Source organism: Pleurodeles waltl, chromosome 7, assembly GCF_031143425.1.
Source record: "Pleurodeles waltl isolate 20211129_DDA chromosome 7, aPleWal1.hap1.20221129, whole genome shotgun sequence".
In the NCBI taxonomy this organism is placed as follows: Eukaryota; Metazoa; Chordata; class Amphibia; order Caudata; family Salamandridae; genus Pleurodeles; species Pleurodeles waltl.
The window spans coordinates 178,407,643-178,417,726 of record NC_090446.1 but is presented as its reverse complement, the minus strand read 5'-3'; positions in this window follow the sequence as shown (position 1 = coordinate 178,417,726).

Sequence of the window (10,084 nt, the reverse complement as noted above, 5' to 3'; positions counted from 1 at the left end):
TGGCTTAAGCCAGATGCCCCCCACTCCGCTCCAGCCACGCTCCCCCTTCCGATCCCTCACCCCCATACACGCAGACACCCACAGACATGCACCACGCATACACCCACTCACTCACACTGGCATACACGCATTTATACATGCATCCATCCATCCATGCTCGCACACATCTGTACACACATTCACACTGACATGCAGACACGCATTCACATTTCCATTCTTACACGCATTCACACACATGCATACACCCAAGTAAACAACACTACATACACAGATGCATTCATGCACACACTCACACATTCATGCACACAACCCCACACACACACACAACACCCCCCACTCCCCTCCCCTGTCGGAAGCCCAACTTACCTTCATCCATCTGGTCTTCCGTCAGGGAACTGAATGGGCGCTGCTACCGCCAGCAGCGCCTGCCAGCAGAGCACCGCCAGGCCGTGTCATATGCCATGATACAGCTGGCAGCGGTCTACTGGTGTGGCGGTGTTGGTGGTAGCAGCGCCACCTTACCACCATCTGCCAGTATGGCCATGGCCGGATTTCTGCCCTTCATGTGGTGGAAGTCCGGCTGTGGTCATAATCTGGCAGACGGATGGTAGCTGCGGTGACAGTCTTTTGGCGGTATGCGGTTTATACCGCCAATGCCATAATATGGCCCTAACTGTACTAATGTCATGAGAAACATAGTGGAGGGAGGGCATGAGGATTGCCCCATAAGCTCCTGAAAGTGAATGTGAGTCAGCAAGGATGCAATGAAGGAGGAGGAAGGGGATGCAAGCCATTGTTAAATTTGAAAGAGGTAAAGCGCCCTGGTACGAATGGGGCATACTGCTAGGGGAAGTCCCTCTCATAAAAACTGTACAAAGGGGCCACAGCAATATATAAAATTCTTTTGAGTGTCTGAGATAAGATTTGCTAATAGTTCTCGGAAGGCAAAACCCAAATGTTCAGTTGACAGCTTTGGTTAGAATGTCCAACCCATGGAAGAGGATGGAAATCTTAAGGCACCCATCCTCCCTCCATTGGTCAAAGGAACGTGGGTTAAGGTGCTCAACTTTGCATTAGGGGGTCAGTTGTCTTTCGGCTTCCACAACACATCCCATATGTATCGCCCCACCACTGCCCGATCTGTAGTGGATCCTATTTAGTTTTAATGGGGATCAGGAGTTTAGCTTAGCCTTCTGGTTTGCAGGCCTGTGCCCCATCACCTATTGACTTTTAACCTACTTAGCTTGCTCTGTCTTAGCCTATTCATTTAATTGTGTCTTTCAAAATGGCTGCTATGTTTATAGTTAGTGAAATGTTTTGATTTTACTTTATCAGTGCCACTCTGTAATGGCATCACTATCATCGTCAAAGTTAAGTGAGATACATAGTTAGTCACATCATGCCCCATTCCCACTTACGTGTGACAGGAACATAATGTACTTTTTGAGGGAATTGTTTATATAATTGCCGCCCCAAGCTTGCCTCCTTATATATTGTTTGGGCACATACCTGCGTCAGGGGTCCAACAAGATCTGTATAAATACTTCTCATGCAGATTAGGATTCCTACCAAATGCCAATGACGCCATCTATGCTGCACGTCGGCTTGATGCAGACCCAGGCTTTGTGTCACCACGGAGTCTGACCTAGAGACCTCATTCCAAGATAACAAGGGTCGGGGGACACTTCTCATGGACATGACACTGGCAGATTAGGTTTAACACACCTACCCCTCTTTAGGTTAGAGATTAGGTTCTCCATGCTAGGTTTTTAGGGATATTTTACATTTCATGTTATTGCAATATGGTGGGGGCCTTTGTATTCATACTCTCGTTTTTACCATTCTGCTTCTTGCATTGTTCATTATCCTAATCATTGCAGGTCACGCATTTTACAGTAGATTGCAGTCTTTTTAATAGACCTATTGAAAACTTTGCTGCATCTCCTTCATTGCTTTTGTGTGATTGAGACTTATTGTTCATGTGAAAAAAGGGTAGACTCCGATCCATCACGACTCCCCTGAAATGTTGCATTCTAGAGTCATGCGTAAAGGCTGCCAGAAATCACCTTTTACTGTTTGGGTATATGGCAAGGTACTGCTTGAGAACCGGGAGGGCTAAACCAACTGTTGCGACTTGTTGTAGGATTGGCCTAGTCACCTACAAACAAAAGTGCTGTCATCCCTAAACCAGCAGTCTCGCCTAGGAGCGAGAGTCCAACTCCGATAGATCCATATGGAGCCAGTGTTTATCCAACTTTTTCATCGACCATTTGGATATCACTCTGAGTTGTGCCACCCTATTGTATAAAAGATAGTCAGGGAGTGTCAGTCCTCCCGCTTTCTTAGGGAGTCTCAAAAGTTTGTAAGGAAGGCGGGCCCTGCGATCAAGTGAGACAAAGGCGGTCATTCTGACCGCGGCGGGCGGCGGTCGCCGCCCGCCATGCGGTTACCGCCATATGGCCACTCCGCGGTCAAAAGACCGCGGCGGCCATTCTGGCTTTCCTGCTGGCCCGGCGGGCGACCGCCAAAAGAGCGCCCGCCGGCCCAGCGGGAAAGGCCCTGCAACAAGGAAGCCGGCTCCGAATGGAGCCGGCGGAGTTGCAAGGGTGCGACGGGTGCAGTTGCACCCTTCGCGATTTTCACTGTCTGCAATGCAGACAGTGAAAATCTTCATGGGGCCCTGTTAGGGGGCCCCTGCACTGCCCATGCCAGTGGCATGGGCAGTGCAGGGGCCCCCAGGGGCCCCACAAAACCCATTCCCGCCATCCTGTTCCTGGCGGTAAGAACCGCCAGAAACAGAGTGGCGGGAAGGGGGTCGCAATCCCCATGGCGGCGCTGCAAGCAGCGCCGCCATGGAGGATTCCCTGGGCCAGGGGAAAACCGGCGGTTCCCCTTTTCTACCCGCGGCTTTACCGCCGCGGTCAGAATAGCCCTGGAAGCACCGCCAGCCTGTTGGCGGTGCTTCCGTGGTCCCCGGCCCTGGCAGTCATGGACTGCCAGGGTCGGAATGACCCCCAAAGTGTGTAACAATGGATTGGAGTTCTGCAAAGTAAGTTCTGGGGATCTCAATGGGAAGCCCTTGAAAAAGATACAACTGTTGCGGAAGGACTGACATTTTGATTGCGTTGACACAACCTAGCCAGGAAACGTACATTAAAGCCCACTGTTTAAGTCTCCATCAAATTGTTTGAAGAGTGGGGGGGCAGTTGGCCCAGTAGAGGTCTTTTAGATTAGAGGTTATTTTAATCTCCAAATATGTGAGCTGTTTTCTAGCCCAAGTGAAGGGTGTACATTCTGCCACTTTCTCAATCTCTGCGACAGAGAGGGTCAGATTAAGAAGAAAAGACTTCTGTAGATTGATATGGTAACCTGAGATCTTTTCCTAGGATATTAATTCCCTTTGTACGATGGTTTTCAGAATCATTTATGTAACCATAGTATAGAAATATAAAATCACCAAAGGAGAATTAAAGCATTACAATACAATATGAAACTTAGGCCCATATTTATACTTTTTGACACACAACTGCGCCAACGCAGTTGTGCGTCAAAAATGTTAACGCCGGCTAACGCCATTCCAAAGCGCCATGTGGGCGCCTTATTTATTGGATGACGTTAGTCGGTGCTGCGGACTGGTGTGCGTCAAAAAAAACGACTCACACCAGGCAGCGCCAGCGTAGGGGAAAATGGAGCTTGGGCCTCAAAAAATGGGGCAAGTCAGGTCTGAGGCAAAATTTTGGCCTCAACCCGATTTGCGCCATTTTTTTTTACGCCCAACCCCCATTGAAATGACTCCTGTCTTAGCAAAGACAGGAGTCATGCCCCCTTGCCCAATGGCCATGCCCATAGGTCATTGGGCATAGTGGCATGTAGGGGGGCACAAATCAGGCCCCCCTATGCCACAAAAAAAATACGAAAAAAAATACTTACCTGAACTTCCCTTAACTTCCCTGGGATGGGTCCCTCCATCCTTGGGTGTCCTGTTGGGGTGGGCAAGGGTGGCAGGGGATGTCCCTGGGGGCATGGGAGGGCACCTCTGGGCTCCTTCTGAACCCACAGGCCCCTTAACGCCTGCCCTGACCCAGGCGTTAAAAAACGGCGCCCATCAGGCTGGGCGCCATTTTTTAAGGCCTGCCCCCTCCTGTGCGTCAAAATGACGTCACAGTATAAATATGGGGCACAGGCCTTAAAGTCATTTTTTAGAAGGGAACGCCTACCTTGCATATAATTAACGCAAGGCTGGTTCCCCCTTCTAAAAAATGACGCACATGGTGGAACTTTGACGCCCGCGGGGTCAGACGTCAAAGTATAAATATTCGGCGCAAACAGAGTATAAATATGCCCCTTAGCATCTACAAGACCTCGACTTTGATTACCACAGTACAGAAAATCAGAAAAAGCATGTGGTTTACCAGAACCAAGTTCTCCTGCCTAACCATTTACACTAAGCCCTAAACTACTCTACTTTTATTTAAAATGGTTGAGAAAGGTCAGCAAACAGAATTTCTGTAGAATATTCTGCTAAGAGAGTTGCATGCAGCATGAAACCACATAAAATCAAATTGAGAGGTCTGTACCTCTGAAGGCTCCATTCAGCTCTAAGGGTGGAAAAGGACCTGTGCCTCTCACTAACTAAACCTTCTTTAAACCACAGTTTCCCAAGACGATGACATCACAGTCGAAGCTTCTTGATTGAACTCCCAATTATTTTAAATTAGAAGTTACAACTTTTAGACACCTCGCACATCTGATCTTGATACTCTTTGGCCTCTGCTAAATCGAAAGGTTACAGCTGCTAACTTCCAGAATACTCCCCTTCGGCGTGGCATAACTCATCACAAGCTTTCTTATCTCTCATACAATAAGCTTCTTGTTAACTCTGCCTCAACACCTGCATCTCAGAAACAAAACATTTAAGAAAAGAAACTCTGCATTGAAAGTTAACAGTGAAAATAAATATTTGTGTGTAAACCTTCACTGAAGCCAAGTTAATAAAACACAAATATACTTTCAGATTAAACTAATTCTAAGCATTACATAGGAGAACATACAAAATGATTATGCAGATTAATATTTTCAAAGCATTAGTAACATATAGATTTACATGAAACATTACTTAATTGTTATGTCCAGTGGTGCACTCCGCTCATATATTTTGCAGTGCAGTAATTATATAAAATACTTCATCATTTTATACGAAATGTGACCACTAAATTGTGACCACCAGAAAGTGACTACCCTTTGCATTTTTATTTCAGCAACGCAGTGGCACAGCCAAGCTATGCTCCTTCAGGGCCATTACCCTTCTCTGGTGTGAAAGAGTGGGATTGTCTTCTTGCATGCATGCACTCTGCCTTCACTAATTTTGCCTCTAGGATCTCTCTCCTGGGATTTTTGTTTGTTGAGTGTGGACACCAGTGAGATACATTTTCCCCTGACGACTGCCTTGAATGCATCCCAGGTCAGTTTGTGTCCTGAGAGGTATTAAATTAAAATAATTCTCTAATGGAGAGCATAAGTCATCCCATAACAGGCGGTCCTCCGTAAGATAGCTGGGGAAGTACCATCTGCGGAGTTTGGGTGTAGGAGAAGGCCAAGCTAATGTCAGCTCCACTGGAGCGTGATCTAAAATAGTAATTGGGTGAAAAGTGGCTGCCTTGATGTACCAGGGGTAGCTGAGGAAACCAAGATTTAGACACAAATATGTTTGATGGGAATGGGAAAAGAGAGTGTAATCTTTAACATTTGGATTTGTTATTCTCCAGGCATCTACTAAACCCATGGAATGTATTGATTGTTTCAGGGATTGAGAAAAGGTCCCTCTGGTGGAGGAGTGGGAATATGTACTGTCCAATATCGGATGCCAAATAAGATTGAAGTCTCCTATTAAAATGATGTCCCCTTCTGCAAAGTCCCCCTGGAGGTCGAGAAAGGAGCAGAGGAAGGGAGTCTGTGCTGAGTTTGGCACATATATACAGGAAAACGTACACAGTCTACCAAGGATGTCTCCCTTACAATTATCCTACTTTCCTTATCTGTTTTGCTAACTTTCGGTTGAACATTAAGGGAGCAATGAAAGAGGAGCGCTACCCCATTATGTTTCATGGAGACAGAAGAGCGATACATTAGTGGATTTGTTTTATGGTGCAGTCTATGCTCTTCCGTATGTTAAAGATGTATTTCCAGAATGGCGACTATATCAAGTCTCCGATCTAGAAAGTATTTCCACATTTTATGACGGTTGGCCGGGGAGTTGAGGCCCTTAATGTTCCTTGTCAATGTGGTCAAAACCATGGTGTCATTGTGTGGTTACAAGGTGCATAGAGACAACCCCCACATCCCTTCTGTTCAGGGCCTCTACCCTCCCAACCATCCCCCACCCCACAGCTTCAAAATGCTAGTAAAGAATAGTACACTGTACAAATAAAAATAAAAACATTCCAACAATAGAACACCCTCAACAGGGAGTCTAGCTCCCAGACCAGTGAGTTGTATAGAACTGCAACTCATAGCATGGATGCTACACACTCAGGTGCCACATATGCATTCTTGTTTAGATAAGCATTCAACATGGTACCTGAGATGTATTAAGCATAGTAATAGGTGCTAACAATGATCTAGGTATGAAAGGATATTTATAGGAGTCACTCAGGAGGCCCATGTCTCCCCCTCCACCGCTGCCTTTGTTGTGGGAGCCATTGTACCTTATCTGTTGTGTGCTCAGGACCCCCAGACACCTCACCCAGACCCCCTTCAGAGCAATCAGTTTTAGGGAGTATGACCTCCAGTAGGTGGGAAGCCTACTCTAAATATGTGAAATGGTACGTTTTGTTTTGATAGTCGAAGGACAAGCCAAAGGGATATGTCCACCTATATTTGATGTGTTCTTGCATAGTATATCTGTTACCGGTCTGACTTGTAGCCGATGAGTTAGAGTAGCCATAGCAATATCTTAAAAAATGGAATATGTCGCCCCTGAAATTACACCACTCCCACCTTCCTTGCTGCCATTAAAATTGCATCTTTCACCCTGTAGGAGTGCAGTTTTTCCAACAAATCTCTGGCTCCCCTACCCCCGCCTGGCACCAACGAGCCTATCCGATCGACCAACCTTCACCTTAGCCCTATTCTCAAAAAAGGCATACCACAAACACCTCTAGATCTGGGCCCTCCACTCCTTCCTCCAAGTTGCGCAGAAAGACATTGTCACGGCGGAAGCGATTTTCCAAGTCTTCACAACTGAGAAGTGTATGATTGACTGTGAGTGTAGGGTGGGTGGAGGAGTTCTCCAATTCGACCACACTTTGCTCCAGGATGGGTGCAAATCCCAGCAGAGACAACGTCTGTTGGAGTGTTGTAAGCTTGGAGCTGAGATCGGACTTGAGCGATTCTAAGGAGGCCAAATCTGTTTCAAGTTCTTCATGCAGCTCCCTTTTAAAATCTCAGAGAGAGGGGAGTAAGTCTTGTTTGGTTACAGCCATGTCGGTGTCTGAGCAATCAGTGATTTGGGAGTACCATGCGTCATCCAGTTGAGAATACCTTAACACTCTGTTTAGTTGCACTTTTTTGGGGGCATGGAGGAGCCTGTGGGCGTTACGCTTGAAAGATGAAAGGGGTCAACTCCCCCAGTGTTTTCTCAAGGATAAGGACCGGCCGTGATTAGGTGGAGTCAATGTAAGGGTGGTAATGTGCCCCTCAGAATGGGCACCCCACAGAAAAAGGAGCCAGCCAAGGTAGTCTGAGGGGGACGCTGACCCATTAGGAGGCCAAGCCCTACAGCCATTCCACAGCTAGCTAATGGCTATCATACCACTCCCCTGGTGTGGGTAGGGAGTGTAGATGAAGGTATGGTGAGGTCTAGCAATCAGTCACACACCCAATTATTGCTCCTATGTCCTCATGTTGCCTTAAGTTCCACAAGTGATGTTGTCATGACCAGTGAGTATAGGTAGTCTGAGGGGAGGGGTAGTACCTCAATCTATATCAAGGCATTGGGAAATGGCATGCAAGAAGCCCAACCCTCAACCAGGCCGGGGGGCAGTAAACGATGTGCGTCTCCATGAGTTAGGGACCTCCCCCCAAACCTCAGGAGATTATCAGCAAGTGAGGCACATCGCCTTGATCATGGCTCAGACCTTGCAGGACAGGGCTCCATCTGTACATCTTTAGTGCGTTGCAACTGCCATTTTAAGGACAGACAACCAGGAGAATGGGCCTCAGGAGCCCTAGGGATTCCCGTAGAAGGCCCCAATCAAAACCAGGTGAGCCTTCCGGGGCCAAGGGCAGCGTGGCAAACAGGCAGGCTTCAGAAGGCCTCAGGGGTGAGGGCGGTAGTGGATGTCGAGTGCCCTCATGCAGAGAGTGCATCTCCGTAAGGGACTCTGCGGCACAGCCTGTGGGCAAAAAAGTCTCTGGTAGTGGGGGGGTGGGTTAGCTGAGCAGGAGCCGCCAGGGTGATAAGCGCTGCAATATGGGTGCTCACCGTGCGGTGGTCCTCAGGAGTGCCCCACCTGTGGTTGCTCGTTAAGGAGCAGGCAGGCCCCCAAGCGGGCGAAGGGTGCTTCAGGATGGCGGCCACAAAAGTGTAGTCCGGAAAACAAGCCGGAGTTAGGGAACAGGCGCCATCTTAGATCTCTGTGATTCACACTACTGCTTCAGACATCCAGGGGAGTCTGGTCCAGTGGCGAATCTCCCCAAATACTGCGTTTGCGAACGTGAATGTAGCGGAGCCCCTCAGGATCACGTTCAGGTGGCCATGTTGGTTGGCCACACCCCCTATGATAATTTTTTTATTTATTCAGCTGCTGAGCTTCAACTTTGAGAGCACACACACATGATCTTGTAATAGTATTAAAGTGTCTTGTAGATAACTAGATAATTTATGGTGTTTTACTCTGGCAGCTTAATAAATGGGAAGAGGGCAGACTTTTAGGTCTAGCTTGACAATGGAAATTACACCTGACCTTTCATCATACACCAGTTTTAGTCTACAGTTCTTTTCTTCCACAAAACACACATTCATTCCCATGCTATCTGTAATGCTTCACATTGCCATTCAACAATCCTTTGAAGTCAGACATATTGGCATTGCCAATGTTTGGTTTTCGTTACTCATCCTTTTGTGATTTCAGGTTACAGTAGTTCACATCCAATACGTAAATTTCGTTGTGCTAATAAGAATCATATTTTCCTGAGGAATAGCTTTCTAAAAATGTGGTAACGTACACTGAGTTGGTGGCACACAAGCGTTCTTTGATAAAAGTAACAATGAGGTGGTTATTGATGCCAGGTAAGATAGATGTTCCCAGGAAGTTAGATAGACTATTTGAGGGGATATGGGGATTGAAAGACTCTCCTAATGTGTACGTTTTTTTTTTAAGGAAGGCCTGGCAGCGATTAAGGATACTGCATGATCTCAATACCAGAGGACCCAGCATAAGCACTGATGAAAAGGGAATGGAAATTGGTGGTTCAATTATAATAGTATATTTTTTGGAAACAAGCTGCGGTGCCTGTAGTCTGTAATTGGTTAAATTAACTGTGGGGAACGCTGGGATTTGAAGGAGTCTCCGACCATTTAATGAAGGACAGAGATGATTCCTTGGTGGTGTGGCAGCCTTGCTGGACTGCATGGGACGAGGTTGCAGGGAAGTCTCTTGCCCACCCAGAATGACGGCGGCCTGGTGGATCTACAATTTAAACTCCAGACCTGCTAACAAAAAAAGAGAACTAAACACATATCCTCCTTAAGAAAATAATAAATGAGTAACAAAGATCCACCCAGGAAAAAGAAACTGCTTGAGGATAGGGATAGGTGGGGAAGAAGCTTTAACGCTGAACTGGGGGATTTCACAATCGGAAATGTTGATGAACATATGGAATGGTGACCTGAAATCCCCAATAAAAGATACATAAAAAACTAAAAAGTTCTGAGTACACTTGCCTGCTAAGAAGCACTTGCACTATTCTTTTAAAATGTTAAGTGATGGTTATTTTTTATTTTTCGAATTGTATTGGAAGTATCTAGCACCCACACTTAGGTGATAGAATGTTTTACATTTCTTTTTCTGTGGAATATGCTTGT